This window comes from Cibotium barometz, chromosome 55 (assembly GCF_041138505.1).
Source record: "Cibotium barometz isolate CiBa-2024 chromosome 55, ASM4113850v1, whole genome shotgun sequence".
NCBI lineage: Eukaryota > Viridiplantae > Streptophyta > Polypodiopsida > Cyatheales > Cibotiaceae > Cibotium > Cibotium barometz.
The window spans coordinates 40118884-40138106 of record NC_141100.1 but is presented as its reverse complement, the minus strand read 5'-3'; positions in this window follow the sequence as shown (position 1 = coordinate 40138106).

Genomic DNA, 19223 nt, shown 5'->3' with positions numbered 1-19223 from the left:
TAAAACAGTCATTTACAAACAGTCACAAATATAGTTTCTATAACGAACTCTTGTCTTTCCATATTATCCACTCTCGGACCACATTACTTATTCCACATTTCATTCAGTGTGTACTCGTTCTCATCCATTCACTCATATAGACTACATTATCTCACATACATCTTCATATTCATTATTCTACATACATATCCATGTTCGTACGTCCACATCATTCATCCAATTTCACATTCATACATACGCATCTACATGCATACATTCACATCTACATTCATACATCCATACCTCCATTTCCACATCCACACACTCACATTCATATTCATACATCTACATTCACATGCATACATCCATTTTCACATCCTCATTCATACATCCACATTCACATACATACATCCACATCCGTATCTACATCCATACATTCACATCCACCTCTTCATTCACAATCACATCCATACATCCACATCTACATACATACATCCACATCTACATACATACATCCATACATCCACATCTATATACATACATCCATTTTTACATCCTCATTCATACATACACATCCACATACATACATACACATCCGTATCTACATCCATACATCCACATCCACATCAACATTCACATTCATACATATACATCTACATGTATACATCCACATCACATTCATACAACCATATTACATCCATTCTCGTCCTAACACATCCCATATACATCTTAACACATCCTAACTCATCTCAACACATTCTATCACATCTCATACACATCTTATCACATCTTTTTACATCTCATACACCTCTTATCACATCCTATCACTTTCCATACGCATCTTATCAAATCTTATCACATCTCATACACATCTTATCACATCTTTTTACATCTCATACACCTCTTATCACATCCTATCACTTTCCATATGCATCTTATCAATTCTTATCACATCTCATACACCTCTTATCACATCCTATCACTTTCCATACGCATCTTATCAATTCTTATCACATCTCATACACCTCTTATCACATCCTATCACTTTCCATACGCATCTTATCAATTCTTATCACATCTCATACACCTCTTATCACATCTTATCACATTTCATATCTCTTTTTTTTTTTTTAAAGAGAATTCTTATATTTGATATAAGATTTCTCTACACATTTATTTATACGTAAATTCCATTTAAGGAGACTAACACTTTCGAAATTAAAATCAATCTTTTATGCATCTTCTTATGCATAAATTCAATTTGGTAGGAAATTACACTTTTAGAATAAAAGAATTTCTCTTATGCATCTAAGTTAAGCATAAAATCCATTTATGAGAAAAATCACACTTTTAGCAAAAAAAGAATATCTTTTATGCATACCTATATGCATGAAATCCAATATGATAAAAGTAACACTCTTACAATAAAATAATCAACTTTTATGCATACCTCTATGCATGAATTTCAATTATGATAAAAGTCACACTTTTATAATAAAATAATCAACTTTTATGCATACCTCTATGCATGAAATCCAATATGATAAAAGTAACACTTTTGATATAAAAATTTTTCCTTTATGCATACTTCTATGATAAAAGTAACACTTTTGATATAAAAATTTTCTTTTATGCATACTTCTATGCATGAAAATTAAAAATGATAAAAGTAACACTTTTGATATAAAAATTTTCTTTTATGCATACTTCTATGCATGAAAATTAAAAATGATAAAAGTAACACTTTTGATATAAAAAATTTTCTTTTATGCATACTTCTATGCATGAAAATTAAAAATGATAAAAGTAACACTTTTGATATAAAAAATTTTCTTTTATGCATACTTCTATGCATGAAAATTAAAAATGATAAAAGTAACACTTTTGATATAAAATTTTTTCCTTTATGCATACTTCTATGCATGAAAATTAAAAATGATAAAAGTAACACTTTTGATATAAAAAATTTTCTTTTATGCATACTTCTATGCATGAAAATTAAAAATGATAAAAATAACACTTTTGATATAAAAATTTATCCATTATGCATATTTCTATGCATGAAATAAAAATGGTAAAAATAACACTTTTGATATAAAAATTTATCCATTATGCATACTTCTATGCATGAAATAAAAATGGTAAAAATAACACTTTTGATATAAAAACTTATCCTTTATGCATGATATTAAAATTCAATTTCTCCATGATTGTAATGAAATTCTTTCAATTAATCTAGGATGATAATTCCTAGAATATGGTAGGAAGTCCTCTTTTTATGCTTTGAATGAGATTATTTTATGCATAATTTTTATAAAAATTTTGCCATAGCTCCGCTGCTATGACTGATAAATCTCAATTTTTCTAAGGGATAATGCTTATCATTAAGAAAATAATTAAAATGATCTCTAATTGGATTATTAATCCATAATGGATTGAATCATCAATATACATAAACTAAAAGCATAGAAAAAAGCCATTAATTTGACCTCAAGCATAGCTTAATCTTGGATTAAAGAAAAGCTTTATGAAAAGCTTGATTTGGATTGAGAACGGGTCATGAGTATGACCATTTCTTGAGTGAGAGAGAGAATTTACATAAAAATCATTAGAATTTAAACATAAATGAAAATTAACTTCAATAGCATTTATTCTCTTCACTACTATTCAAACTTCAATAGCATTTAAAAAACCATACCAATTAAACTTCTCAAGCTTGAGAGGGGTTGAGAAGAGAGAAACATTGAGAAATTATAGAAAGATCAATATTCACTAATTACCTTACAACTTGCTTGATTCTTTGTTCACGGTAGAGGCCCCCAACCAATCAATTGGTTAAGTATGTTGATGGAGCCACTAATGGGGATTGAAGAAAGAGGGAAGCTCCAAAAACTAGTGAATTATTAAATGAATTCACAGTTCTTGGCTTAGGTGGAGTAGAGTAACGATGCATAAACACTATCTATTTTTCAACAAGGGGGAGGCTTCTATTTATAGGAAAAATTGAGCTCCTAACCAAACAAACTGATTCTAGAATTTTCTAAATCAGTTTGGTCAATATTTGACCATTTTTAGGTCAGTTAAGCTAACTTTTTGGAACTAGACTTAAATGAGGAGAGAGGAGAGATGAAATATCTCAATTTTTATGAGTTTAAAACTCATTCAAGCATGTGAAATATGCACCTCCTTTAAAGAACTCCCTTTCCTTACATATGTGTCATAATGGAATCATTTTAATATTGCTCATAGTTTTTTACTAATAAACCTTGTACATTTTCAACTCTTCATCTTATGTGAAATATGCACCTCCTTTAAAGAACTTCCCTTCCTTACATATGTGTCATAATGGAATCATTTTAATATTGCTCATAGTTTTTTACTAATAAACCTTGTACATTTTCAACTCTTCATCTTATGTGAGCATTTACTCATTTTTGGATACCCAAAATATCTCACATTTTTAATATTGCTCATAGTTTTTTACTAATAAACCTTGTACATTTTCAACTCTTCATCTTATGTGAGCATTTACTCATTTTTGGGTATCTTCTTTTACAAATTGGATTTATCTCCTCCCTACACATGGATTGATGCTATTGGCCCATAGGAACCTTAATTGGACCATAATCCAAAAATTTCTGAAAATCTAGACCCTTAGGCTAAGGTCCTTTATACCCATTTCCAATTAATTCCAATTGCACATTGGAAAGTTCTTTTTGAATTTCTGTTTCAGGGGAACTTATTTTAATAAGATGAGATAATTTTCTATCCAAAAATATTAAAAATTTGAATATTCTCTCTCTAGAATATTTTCTCTCTCTAGGTTAAAACAGTTAGAAACAAGTCTTTTATATTTCTGAAGAGGGATTGATTACAGGGGAAGATGCTGGACATTTTGAGAGGCTGGGGAGGAATCTTACATTCTCTCCCACTTAAAAAACGCGAGATGCCCTCATCTCGCAACCTGGGGATAATTTCGCAAGATGCACAAGTATGAGACTGAGAGAAAATTTTTTAATTAAGATTAACCACCAATTAAAAAAAAGTCTCAAGAGAGCAAGATTCAAGATAAGAACAAGATTTAAACTTTATTCATTCTCGGAACTTATACAGTAAAGATAGAAGAACTCTTTACACTTCCATAAGCCCGTCCATCATATGATCACAAAAGCAGCACTCACAAGCTGCACAAGTATAAGGTAACTCATCTATGGGAATAATTCTGTTGGTTATTGCCGCACCTATCTCAGTGGTATGAGGTGATCTAACAAAAGGACCTCTGAGAGGCAAACCAAAAACGGGATAAAGGCATATCTTCTGATGAGGAAGAAAACACGCCAGTAAGAAGACCCGCTCAGAAAACCCAAGATGTCTTGATCTCATGACGCAGTAGTATCGGGGACCCAAACCCAAGGCTTCGATAACCATGGCCAAGCGGACATTGTTACGAAAGTGCTGCTGACCCCAGGGTGTTACCCTAGTTATGTCTTGATAGGTCCGCCATTTTGTCTGCGCTACAGAAGTTCCCAAGTGAGGGAAAAGTGAGCGCTCAAACTGCTCTATAAAATCTTTCTTCACAGACTCCCTTGCGTCTTGAAGGTGAGAAATCATCAAGGATAAAACTAATTCTTGTTGCCAAGCCATGAAGGAGATTAAGAAAGAAAGAAGATCGATGGAAGTAAGATTACTGTGAAGGACAAGTAAAAGTTACGATTTATATAAAGGAAGGAGCTAGCGTAACTTAGAAGCCAACGGTAACTTACCACTGAAGTTTTACCGTCTTTTCATGATTTGGGTTTGGCACATTTTTCTATAGAAGGCATTCAGAACTTTGAGATGAGGAGATAAAAGAAGTTCGTAAGCTAAATCACCTACTTTCTTTGGTCCACAATATCTGGGAGATAACTTCTTATACTTTCCAAGAGATAAAGAACTTCTTTTGGGCCGTACTCGAGACCAAAACCTTGATATCCAAAACATCGATTCTCACTTCTGAACTCGTTGTTCTGAATCCTTAAAACAGGTGGGACTCTTGAGAAGTATTCAGGAAAAAGGTTCTTCCTTTTTTAAACAGAATCTTTCTTTTATTTTAGAGAGAGAATAATTATAAGATCAAAAAGGGAGATTCTAATTTGTCATCCCTTAACTTGATCTACCGTCTCAAGTATTAACAGTAGCAATTTGACAACATAATCCACTAATGTCATAGTGATTTGCTGAATCGTTTTCATCATTTATCATTACAGGGACTCGTCCCAATCATCCACATTGTGGTTTCGTTCAGCTTATTACATTTCAACCCATTTTCAAGGATCATCATTTTTCAATCAGAATCCAAATCAATTCATCAGTTCCCAAACAGAATTAAAAATCATATCAACCACATTCAAAATCATCATCTGGATAGCATTAACGCTTATAATTTCAAGTCTTAGATTTACTCGTATATACTGTCGGTAAAGAGCTGCAGTTATACCCTCGGTATATACGGATAGTCATGATACTCGAAACTATAAGGTAAATACCATCATGTCTAGGTCTCAAGCAAGTCAGGGTTCCATACAATTGCGGTACTTCCAATTGAAGACCCAATTACTAATTTACAAATTTCAATTTGAATTAACAATTTGTATGAATTATATCAAACAATTACAACCTTTTTGTGCGTCTTGATAAACTTTTGACATAATTGGCTCCTCAGTTGATCTTATTGGAGATCTATGACATATGTCCAATAACAGATTTTTTTTTTCTTTATCAGCAGTAGATCGTTCGCCATAAACAATCATTTATTCAACAGGAATTTTTTAACCGGAAAACATTTCTTTATTTATATAAAAGTTGCAATATATACATAGAGCAACTCGGCTCTGAGTTCAAAATCTCCTCGAAAGACATATAAGAGGACCGTACTGGGCCATAGTCATGCCCTGTTACATAAGTTCTCTAACTGCGAAGGGAGCTATTATTTTCTCCTTAGGGATAAATCGACTAAGGAGTCTATAAACTCGGCAAGCACGTCTGAAATTTTGAGGCGTTGAAAGATATAGAATGATACCACGCGTCATTTTCAGCTTTATCAAAATCATGGCCAATGAGAGGTTCTGCCTCAGCATTGCACGCCGGTTATAAGAGGCGTGGATATATAGCCCTGCAACCCACTTATGCTGTTGTCTCTCCACTGGGTTAGGAAAATATAATTCCTCGAAATGGCGTGCGAGTCTTGCTCGACTTGTTCGTGTTGAAGCGGAAGAGATGAGATGCTCGAAGGCAAATGCAATCATATCTTGAGACTGGGTGAGGTCGGGAATACCAGATAAATGGGGAACTTCCATCTATAAAAACAATTTCTTTGATTAAAATTTCTTCATTAAAGAAGCTTACGGAATGAAAATACATTATGAAAATGCTGTTTCTGAATTCTTATTACCAATTTCAGATAAGAATTTAATTATCTTTATTAGCTTTCAAAACCTGCTCTGATACCAACTGTGAGATCTCTGTCTCCACCACGCAACGGATTCGGGGTACTAGCAGCGGAAGTAGCACTTCTCACGCGGGACAGGGGTCCCACACTCGGGGCCTCGCCCACGGATATCCGGACAAGAGACTAATCCGTCGGTTTGTCCAAAACCGAAACCGAAAAAACTTCCTTTACCCAAAAAGCACGGGCGATTCCACCAGGATAACTCTTTACTCTAACGTAGTCAAGATCATTACTGATCAAACTGATCTGACTGCACCTTGAACGGTACTTGGTCAAATCAAGAAAGAACTTGCACTTGGATCATTGGAATCAACGCTTTTTTCCCCATCAAGAGGCACAGCCATTGATTCCTATCCATAGAACAATTTCTATCCGGGATTTACTTCATCTATCGTAATAATAGAAATTAAATCTCGATTTACGGATCCATCAGTCCAGCCTAACCCCATCCGATCCCATGGGTTAGCCAACCACCCAACCACTGTAGTGATGGGATCCAATTTGGAATTTGGTTAGGTTTTGTCCCGGGTACCAAGGAAAAGAGTTCCAAGGCCCCCTAGCCGGAAGTTCATGCAAACATAAAACTAGTCATACCACTTACACACCCAATATGAAATTGCCTTTTTCTTAGCATCAACTAGCTTTAAAACAATCCTTTAAAAAAAACCATTATGTCACTGATGACAATCCTCAAAGTCTCTAGTTGAATCCTTATTTCCAGTCATTCTTTCATCGGTATACTTATGGCATCATTGGCAACCAGAACGCTCACCGCCTGTTCTCTCAGGGGCCTTTTCCATAGTTCCTAGCTCATAGTAACCGGCAATATATTCATATAATAGAATGGAATCTCCGTGGAAGGTCAGCAAGATCAACCCACAGATCCATATAAAAGAGCCATGGACTCATTTGTTGAGGACCAGCAAGGTCAATCAACCAGATCCATGCCCGGTTTCAGAAAACAACTCTTACTCCTTGTTCCAATATCTTCCACGACGCACGTGTGGGTATCTTCGGCGACCCAGAGCCCGAGCACCGTATGGTCAGCACCCTCTAGGATCCTTCGCAGGTGACCTAGCGCTTCACTCATAGGCCGCTTCCTTGGTCCCTCATCCACCATACCGGAAGCTCACCATTTAAATCGAGCCGAGGCTGGTCAAGACCTCGATCGACCTTGCTACGCGAGACGTCCTCCATTGACTCTCCGTCAGCAGTTGCAACTTTATCAGTTCAGTCTTCATGACCTTAATCCTCAAGACGGTCAAAATGCTTCTCCAGCATTCTTGACATAAAACAGTCATTTACAAACAGTCACAAATATAGTTTCTATAACGAACTCTTGTCTTTCCATATTATCCACTCTCGGACCACATTACTTATTCCACATTTCATTCAGTGTGTACTCGTTCTCATCCATTCACTCATATAGACTACATTATCTCACATACATCTTCATATTCATTATTCTACATACATATCCATGTTCGTACGTCCACATCATTCATCCAATTTCACATTCATACATACGCATCTACATGCATACATTCACATCTACATTCATACATCCATACCTCCATTTCCACATCCACACACTCACATTCATATTCATACATCTACATTCACATGCATACATCCATTTTCACATCCTCATTCATACATCCACATTCACATACATACATCCACATCCGTATCTACATCCATACATTCACATCCACCTCTTCATTCACAATCACATCCATACATCCACATCTACATACATACATCCACATCTACATACATACATCCATACATCCACATCTATATACATACGTCCATTTTTACATCCTCATTCATACATACACATCCACATACATACATACACATCCGTATCTACATCCATACATCCACATCCCCATCAACATTCACATTCATACATATACATCTACATGTATACATCCACATCACATTCATACAACCATATTACATCCATTCTCGTCCTAACACATCCCATATACATCTTAACACATCCTAACTCATCTCAACACATTCTATCACATCTCATACACATCTTATCACATCTTTTTACATCTCATACACCTCTTAACACATCCTATCACTTTCCATACGCATCTTATCAAATCTTATCACATCTCATACACATCTTATCACATCTTTTTACATCTCATACACCTCTTATCACATCCTATCACTTTCCATACGCATCTTATCAATTCTTATCACATCTCATACACCTCTTATCACATCCTATCACTTTCCATACGCATCTTATCAATTCTTATCACATCTCATACACCTCTTATCACATCCTATCACTTTCCATACGCATCTTATCAATTCTTATCACATCTCATACACCTCTTATCACATCTTATCACATTTCATATCTCTTTTTTTTTTTTTAAAGAGAATTCTTATATTTGATATAAGATTTCTCTACACATTTATTTATACGTAAATTCCATTTAAGGAGACTAACACTTTCGAAATTAAAATCAATCTTTTATGCATCTTCTTATGCATAAATTCAATTTGGTAGGAAATTACACTTTTAGAATAAAAGAATTTCTCTTATGCATCTAAGTTAAGCATAAAATCCATTTATGAGGAAAATCACACTTTTAGCAAAAAAAGAATATCTTTTATGCATACCTATATGCATGAAATCCAATATGATAAAAGTAACACTCTTACAATAAAATAATCAACTTTTATGCATACCTCTATGCATGAATTTCAATTATGATAAAAGTCACACTTTTATAATAAAATAATCAACTTTTATGCATACCTCTATGCATGAAATCCAATATGATAAAAGTAACACTTTTGATATAAAATTTTTTCCTTTATGCATACTTCTATGCATGAAAATTAAAAATGATAAAAGTAACACTTTTGATATAAAAATTTTCTTTTATGCATACTTCTATGCATGAAAATTAAAAATGATAAAAGTAACACTTTTGATATAAAAATTTTCTTTTATGCATACTTCTATGCATGAAAATTAAAAATGATAAAAGTAACACTTTTGATATAAAAAATTTTCTTTTATGCATACTTCTATGCATGAAAATTAAAAATGATAAAAGTAACACTTTTGATATAAAATTTTTTCCTTTATGCATACTTCTATGCATGAAAATTAAAAATGATAAAAGTAACACTTTTGATATAAAAAATTTTCTTTTATGCATACTTCTATGCATGAAAATTAAAAATGATAAAAATAACACTTTTGATATAAAAATTTATCCATTATGCATATTTCTATGCATGAAATAAAAATGGTAAAAATAACACTTTTGATATAAAAATTTATCCATTATGCATACTTCTATGCATGAAATAAAAATGATAAAAATAACACTTTTGATATAAAAACTTATCCTTTATGCATGATATTAAAATTCAATTTCTCCATGATTGTAATGAAATTCTTTCAATTAATCTAGGATGATAATTCCTAGAATATGGTAGGAAGTCCTCTTTTTATGCTTTGAATGAGATTATTTTATGCATAATTTTTATAAAAATTTTGCCATAGCTCCGCTGCTATGACTGATAAATCTCAATTTTTCTAAGGGATAATGCTTATCATTAAGAAAATAATTAAAATGATCTCTAATTGGATTATTAATCCATAATGGATTGAATCATCAATATACATAAACTAAAAGCATAGAAAAAAGCCATTAATTTGACCTCAAGCATAGCTTAATCTTGGGTTAAGGAAAAGCTTTATGAAAAGCTTGATTTGGATTGAGAACGGGTCATGAGTATGACCATTTCTTGAGTGAGAGAGAGAATTTACATAAAAATCATTAGAATTTAAACATAAATGAAAATTAACTTCAATAGCATTTATTCTCTTCACTACTATTCAAACTTCAATAGCATTTAAAAAACCATACCAATTAAACTTCTCAAGCTTGAGAGGGGTTGAGAAGAGAGAAACATTGAGAAATTATAGAAAGATCAATATTCACTAATTACCTTACAACTTGCTTGATTCTTTGTTCACGGTAGAGGCCCCCAACCAATCAATTGGTTAAGTATGTTGATGGAGCCACTAATGGGGATTGAAGAAAGAGGGAAGCTCCAAAAACTAGTGAATTATTAAATGAATTCACAGTTCTTGGCTTAGGTGGAGTAGAGCAACGATGCATAAACACTATCTATTTTTCAACAAGGGGGAGGCTTCTATTTATAGGAAAAATTGAGCTCCTAACCAAACAAACTGATTCTAGAATTTTCTAAATCAGTTTGGTCAATATTTGACCATTTTTAGGTCAGTTAAGCTAACTTTTTGGAACTAGACTTAAATGAGGAGAGAGGAGAGATGAAATATCTCAATTTTTATGAGTTTAAAACTCATTCAAGCATGTGAAATATGCACCTCCTTTAAAGAACTCCCTTTCCTTACATATGTGTCATAATGGAATCATTTTAATATTGCTCATAGTTTTTTACTAATAAACCTTGTACATTTTCAACTCTTCATCTTATGTGAAATATGCACCTCCTTTAAAGAACTTCCCTTCCTTACATATGTGTCATAATGGAATCATTTTAATATTGCTCATAGTTTTTTACTAATAAACCTTGTACATTTTCAACTCTTCATCTTATGTGAGCATTTACTCATTTTTGGATACCCAAAATATCTCACATTTTTAATATTGCTCATAGTTTTTTACTAATAAACCTTGTACATTTTCAACTCTTCATCTTATGTGAGCATTTACTCATTTTTGGGTATCTTCTTTTACAAATTGGATTTATCTCCTCCCTACACATGGATTGATGCTATTGGCCCATAGGAACCTTAATTGGACCATAATCCAAAAATTTCTGAAAATCTAGACCCTTAGGCTAAGGTCCTTTATACCCAGCATTTGGATGCATTGAGACGCATACTGAGGTATGTGAGGTCTACTTTGCATTGTGGACTATTTTATGAAATTGGGACAGAGATATGTGTACATGGGTACACAGATGCTGATTGGGTTGGTAGTATCTCAGATAGAAGATCTAGAAGGCATTGTATTGAGCAAGAAGCCTAGTTGTATTTTGAGCAACTTAATAAGCAAGATATTTTCTTGTATTTTGTGAGTCTCTCTCCTGCACATCTTTGATCTAGCATGAAATTATAACATGGTATCTAGAGCTTTGGTTGCTTAGGTCACTTTTGTGGTGTAGAATAGGTCAACTCTATTATTATTTTTCTTTGTGGAGCTGAACCTCCTGCAAGTGGAGCAGCTCCAGCAACTCGTGGAGGCAAGAACTCATGGAGCTTTCAACTAAAAACTTGAAGAGGACGTTCGGGCGCTCAAGATCGTACAGCTCATCAGACAAGTGACCCCTTCTCTGCCATAGCATTGTCGTCTGAGCAAGCCGGCACAATTTTCTAGCTACCGTCGATGTCGTACACGCATTCGATGTCTGCAAGTGATTACAGGCTATGAGAGATTAGGGCTTTTGAAGCCCATAGTCTCAACTACCTACAGCCCGAATCTTAGCCCTAATGGCAGCCTGATGCGTTCGCTACAGTAGAAAAACCAGGCTACTCTCCTTGAAAGCCATTGAAGCTTCCATTAAAGCTTCAAAATCAAGCTTCTTTTTGCTCTAATCCTGTCCTCTTAGCTCTAATCACTTAAGTGCTCTTGTGAGGGCTTGTTGCAGATCCTATTTTGAGTTTGAAGTGGTGGGCATACACCATGAGGTATTCATGAGCCTCATTCTCATCAAGCTCCATCAACATCTTCAAGTGCACAAAGCTTTTCAAAGTGTGCTTATAAGCACTAATAGTGTTGATTAACACTAATGAGGCTTCTAATCCAACAAAGGGGAGTCATTCCAAAGTGTTTCTAAACACTAAGAGTGTTCTTAAACATTAATGGTGAATCTAATCAGCAATGCAAGTGTCATTAGATGCTAGAAATGTGCTCTTAAGCACTAATCATGTTTTTAAACACTAATGGTGATCTTTATCACCAAACAAAGTGTTCTTTGACACTAATGAAGCTAATCTCCATCAAAATTAATGGTTGGGCACAAACCCTAAATGCTAAACCATAAGCTTCACCATCTTAATCTCCTTTTTTATGCAACATCCTTGGCTTGGTTAAGGGTTGTTGCATTCTCATAAGCCTCTCTCTTTCTACTTAAGCCAAAACATCACAAATTTTTGGTTTTTTCTTCTTTATAAATCAGCCCATTACTCTCTAGTAATCTCAAAGGACAACACCCAAATTTTTGGTTTTTTCTTCTTCATAAATCAGCCCATTACTCTCTAGTAATCTCCTTCAATACCCAATGTCAAAGGACAACACCCAAATTAATAAGAAGTTCTCAAGAGAGGGCTTCCACACTTAGCAAGTCCTTGTCAAGATGATGTCCAAAGGTTTTGGGCCATTCATCCCCGCCGGCACTAAGGTTATTGATCGAACTAAGGCTGAAGATATTGAAGATGATGAGAGGGCACAAGCCATCATCATGCTTCATCTTGATGAGGCTCTCATACTAGCTTCTGACTGCAAAGGAGAAATGGGATGAGCTTGATAAGCTCTATGGAGCTCGTGGTAAGAATTCCAAGATCTCACTTCAAATTGAATTTTTCAGCTTGGAACTCAAAGAGGGAGACTGACTGCAAAGGAGAAATGGGATGAGCTTGATAAGCTCTATGGAGCTCGTGGTAAGAATTCCAAGATCTCACTTAAAATTGAATTTTTCAGCTTGGAACTCAAAGAGGGAGACGGCATCGGAGCCTTCATCTCTCACTTGAAGGGCCTTATGGCTCAACTTGCATCAGTGAATGCGAGAATGGATGAAGATGATGTAGTGGCTGAAGAACATACCTAATCCCACCCTTAAAGGAGTCATTCAATCTTGTCTTGATGAAGAAAAGAGGCCAAAGGGAGGAGTTGAATCTTCAAATGCAACAACTTCATCGAATATCGAACAAGCTTTGTCACATCAAGTGATCAAAGTAAGATGTGTCCATTGCAAAAAGGTGGGTCATTTGGCAAATAATTGTTGGATCAAACATCCCAACAAAATGAAATGTAACAAGTGTAAACAAACGGGACATATCACTTCTAAATGTCCTAACAAAGAGTCAAAGGCTAACTTTGTATCAGCCTCTAACTCCACTGAGAAATTATTTTAAATCTCAATGTACCCACACCTATATTCCTAACCTTGTACGTCTAATGTTATAAAGGCAACCTATGTCCAATACCACCTATTCCAATTTTCTTTCATAGTTGGTATTGAGGGGGGGTATTAAGAGACTAAGGTTATGTAAAAGGGGAGGAGAAGGGTGTGTGTGTGAATGGACTTATGGTCCACTAGCTCACCTATTTAAAGGTGGAGCTAGAAGGCATCGTATTGAGCAAGAAGCCTAGTTGTATTTTGAGCAACTTAATAAGCAAGATATTTTCTTGTATTTTGTGAGTCTCTCTCCTCCACATCTTTGATCTAGCATGAGCACCATGAAATTATAACAGTGTGTGTGCTTGCAAGAGCTCAAGCTCTTTTCTCCTTTGCATCTTTTTAGATATACTAACTGGGAATTTAAGCTTACAATAGCTTTATACACCTATCGCATATTATACAAAGTTGCAATTAGTTGCACACTCTTTAAAATGGTGTATGGACTTGAGGTAGTAATGCCTTGGGAGTTCATGATTCCTAGCTTAAGAGTAGCTGATGGTGAGATGAATTGGTTGACCAATTATTTGTTTTAGAATGACTCGAAGAGGAAAGACAAATTATAGTACAAAACATGCTGACAGAGAAAGACTGTAGAGAGAAGTGGTTTGACCAAAATATCAAGAATAAGGAGATCAATCAAGGAGATCTTGTACTTATCTATGTAATCCGTAGTGAAAAGAAAAATCCCAAATACACTTGAAAGCAACCATTTAGGGTTTTTGAAGTTACACCACAAGGTACTATACATATTGAGACTCTTAACGGAGCTAAGACTATCAATTTCCTTAGTGGTATAGTAAGTTTAAGAAATGATGGACCTCTTATTAAAGAATCCTTATATGCTTCTCATGATACACAAGCTGCCATGGAAAAGGCCGCTCAAAAGAAGATCTAATCCCAAGGGAAAGACAAGCAAAACTTTAACAATAGGAGTCAAGGGAAACTTTAACAACATTGAGAAGAAAACCTTGGACCTTCCACACAAGCTTATGTTAGAGAGGTAATCGACAACATGGATGCATTCCATCTCTCAGAACACCCATTGAATTATCTAGCCCCTATGGTAAAGTGTTCTATAATGCTATGCTTGACATGGGTGCTAATCACAATCTACTCTCATTTGCTACATGGAATCAGTTGGGTGAATCTCAACTTAAAAAGTATAACATGAGAATAGAGGGGATAAGTGGTGCCAAAAATACCAAAGTGCTTGGTTTGTTTAAAACTATCATCCAAGGTGATAACGAGCACTTGGTTATGTCGATTTTTTATGCCCATGGGAAGTTTAAAAGAACATGTCATTTTTGGACGAACCTAGATGATAGTGGCTCAATGCAAAATTGAATGGGCCAAAAGGAGTGTCTCACTCGTAAAACATCCTAACCCTTTTACACTCCACGAACATTACTCTCATGGGTCCCTAAAGCTTTTCACTTGTAACGTCCCTCCCAAGCCATGTATGTATGTGTCTCTTTTAATATAGATTTCAATAAGAAAAGAGAGTGTAATTAGAAAGAGTGAGACAATAAGGCTAGAAACATTAGAAAAGTGTTAGAATAAAAATATTAGCTCCAAAAAATCCTAAAAGAAATAAGAACATAAGAATAGTTCTATTAAGAGATAAGTATCCCCAAAAATAGAATTTCGATTTTAGGTGATAAGAGGTCATATTTAGAGTACTTTTACACATTTAGAGTCCATGCATACTAAAAATAAGGAAAAACAATGAGTTTCTAAAGATGGTGCGTTTGCGGCTATATACAGACGTTTTTGCCTATTCTGACCGCGCTAGCTTGTAGACCAAATGTCTTCCCGTTCTTTTGACTGGTTATATGACCATATTCTGAGTTTTTATCAGAGAGTTATGGCCGAAACAATTTGCTGTTTCTGTCAGGGTCTCTACATAGAGAAAACTGTGAGAAGACAGCAAGTAGCCTCAAGGTAATCCTAGAGTTTGAGATGCATATATCCCTTCATTCTTATCTAATATCTTAGAAAAGAAGCTTAGATTTTCTATGGTCTTTCGGAGGAAGAGACCAAAACTCCATAGCTTTTCTTTTAGAGAAAGAATAGTATGTCGTAGCCCTGTAAGAGAAGGCTATTTTGCCATAGATCTTAGAAAGAGAGGAGAGTCACAGTATGAGTAAGAGGAGATAAAGCTTGGAGATGATTGGATGATTTCAATCATAAGAGAAGGTATTAGAAGACTCTATTTTCTAAAGCTCTTGTTAATAACGAGCAAAGGCAACGATAAACGACAAATTTCTATGAGGTATATACATATTTTGTTTTTCAATTATATATCATTCTTAGGGGTTGAGGTATGGGCCCGGCTTCTCTATTGATTGTTACAGTGATCTATTTAATTGATTTACCATTTAAAGTTTGTATTCTTTTAAGCAATAGCATATGCCTTAATAAAGAATGTCTTATCGCAATCTCAAGTTGAAATGCTAAAATCTTTGTGAAAAAGATTGTTTTCTTAAAGAAGGTGACATGGATCCTAGTCATATGGTTTAGTGAGTAAATGGATTATTATCTTGGTTAAATTAAGGTACAGGTACAACTTCTCCCTGCCTTGACGTTGCCCCGTTCTTGTTCTTGTGTAGCCGGACGGCGGAGACGTTAGTAAGGCCCGGAGTTGGCCCATGGTATCCCTCATACCATTGGGAGAATGAGGTTTGCCGATTGAGGCAAGTGATTGTGATGACGCTGCCTGGTTCTGAGGGCCCAGGCTAGTGCGGTGAATTAGCCCACCCTAGTGCGCAGACATCCCTCTGAGGGGCGGGAGGATCAAGCGATGGAGCCTGAGAGGGCGACAGGCCAGCTTGAGTCCTCGCCAGCGGCCGACGATGAGGTGTATGGTCCCGTAGGGTTTTGCCCAGCATGTAGAGGCTGGAAGGCCGAATTCTAGATCATCCGGCGGTATAAAGGAAAAGAATAAGAGAGCTAGTTTGGCTTGTATGAAATTGATTCATAATTAAACGTTGTTTTTATAAATCTTGTCTTTGGTATGATTGTATTGTAGAAAAAGGCTGTTTTAACAAACCTTGTGAAAAGGGCCTTAATTAAGGAACATGTTTTTTTATGTCAAACAGTGTGGTAGGATTAATTAGAAAACAAATTGATGCGTGAGTAGGGTGGAAAGTGGGAGGATGGAATGTCCCGACGGCACCATCCTACGGACGGGTGGACCCGATTAGTCGGGTAGCTTTCCAACATATTAAGTGAAAGCCCTACGTTAGATAAATAGGTTCTCGAGCAACTCTATTCTAGAAGACTAGGCCAACGGCTGTGCCTTGCATGGATGAGGAAAAAAGCGTTGTCCCTAGAAATCAAGTCTAGTAGTTGCCCAATTTTTGATCAATTGCCCTATGGGTGATTTGATTGTTAGAAGACCACGCTCCCCCTGCGGAATAGAACTAGGTCTTACCTATGAATCGTATCCTTGAATCTCTGCATGGTCAAGGTGTCGATGAGTAGGAAATTTTCTCCAAGTTTAGACTTAGTGGACTATCTTAAGTGTTTCCCCTATTTGTGGAAGGGGGGAACCTTACAAGTGGTATCAGAGCCGATCTTAGTTCCTAGGATTTGTCTTTCAAAGGTTAACTATCAAGGGATTAAAACAAGTGATTGTTTATCATATGAGGACGAATCAATCATCTCTACTGGCCATAGAAGTGGTTTGAATATCCTCACATGTTGAAACAATCATCCTATGAAATTGTGCTTGTATCTTGGGGGTGCACACGCAAGATATTTGTACAATAAATTTGAGAAATAAGGTTGGGGAGAAAATCTTTTGTGAGGAAAAACATAGGGTGATCAAATTAAGAAACTAGTGAGAGACTGAATAGAAGGATAGACCGAAACTTTGTTTAGAGAGATTTTCAGGATATATCTCGTTAGTTCGCATATTATAAATTATTAAGATTATAACTCCATTAAGGTTTGAATAGTTAACGTGTGAATGCCATCCATTGGATGCTTTACACTAGGACAATCATCCAAGATTTTAAACCCGTCTCAGACAAACATGGGTCTTGGATGTGCAATTCCTAGAGGATCATGCTCTTAGATGTGTTAATCCCAAGATACTAAATGTGTAATTTTCAGAAAACCAGTCATCTTAGATGTGTCAATCCTGATAATCTTTGGATGTGTCAATCCCAAGGCACCAGATGTGTCAATCCCAAGGCACCAAACGTGTAATTCTCAAAAAAATGAAGATCTCACATATATTAATCCAGAGTGCCTTTAGATGTGGTGCTATGATAAGTATTTGATAGATTTGAACTTTTAATGGATACAATGAAAGAAGCAAGCTCACCCTTGCTCGCGTCTAAAAATCGTACGAAATGCTAAATTAGTTGGAAGCATTGTTGTCAATCTAACCATTGGAGCTAGAAAGTTACAAGCATTGTTGTCAATCTAACCACTGGAGCTAGAATTAGTTATGAGATGCCATGAAAGTACACCTTCGTGAAAGGTTTTGTCCTCCAGGATTTCGAGAGGATAAAATGAATGAATTTTTGGAGCTAACCCAAGAAGGGAAGATCCTAAAAGAATATCACCAAACTTTTGTTAAACTTCTCCGAGAGATGGATGAGGTAACTCTTCTCCATCGATTCATTTAGAAGCTTAATCTATCTTTGAATAACCTCATCAAGAATGCAAAGCCATCCTTTATTTCAGAAGCCATAATTATAGCCAGAGACTGTGAGCGATAAAGTTTTTTTTTATATAGAAAGTGTCGAGAAGCTTCCATGTTAATCAAGAAGAAGTCTCCTAATTCAAAAGGAATGTCAAGCCCACCCTTGGCTACAAGGAATCATGAGCTAGAGCAAAAATTAGGTCAAGAAATAGGGATAGCAGGGTTAAAGATAACCGAATTCAACAAGTATTTCTATGAGTAAATAGAAGATGATTGGTGCAAGATTCATGTGAAGTAATATGCATGATGAATAGAAGTATTCTACAAGACGATACTAAGATTATGAAATTACTATCATGGGTTAGATTGCGTAAAGAATTGATTCCCTTACGTTTCTCCATGACAATTTGTTAAGTACCATATTACATAGGCGTATAGAATAAGGAATTCGAAGGTTCATATCATATGAGAGGTATATGGATGCATGAAATTAGGATAATAAGGCCAATTAACTTTAGAATAATAAAGACCTTTTGAAGGCACAACAAAACGAGCCAAGCACATAAAAGACTCTTTAAGAACAATGTTTAGATAAAAGAGGATTTTTACCTAGTGTGGGGACACCAATTTGAGAGAGACAGGAGGATTTACTTAGATACTATCCCAGCTCGCGAGATGAGGACATCTCGAATCTTTTAAGTGAGGGAGATTGTAACGTCCCTCCCAAGCCATGTATGTATGTGTCTCTTTTAATATAGATTTCAATAAGAAAAGAGAGTGTAATTAGAAAGAGTGAGACAATAAGGCTAGAAACATTAGAAAAGTGTTAGAATAAAAATATTAGCTCCAAAAAATCCTAAAAGAAATAAGAACATAAGAATAGTT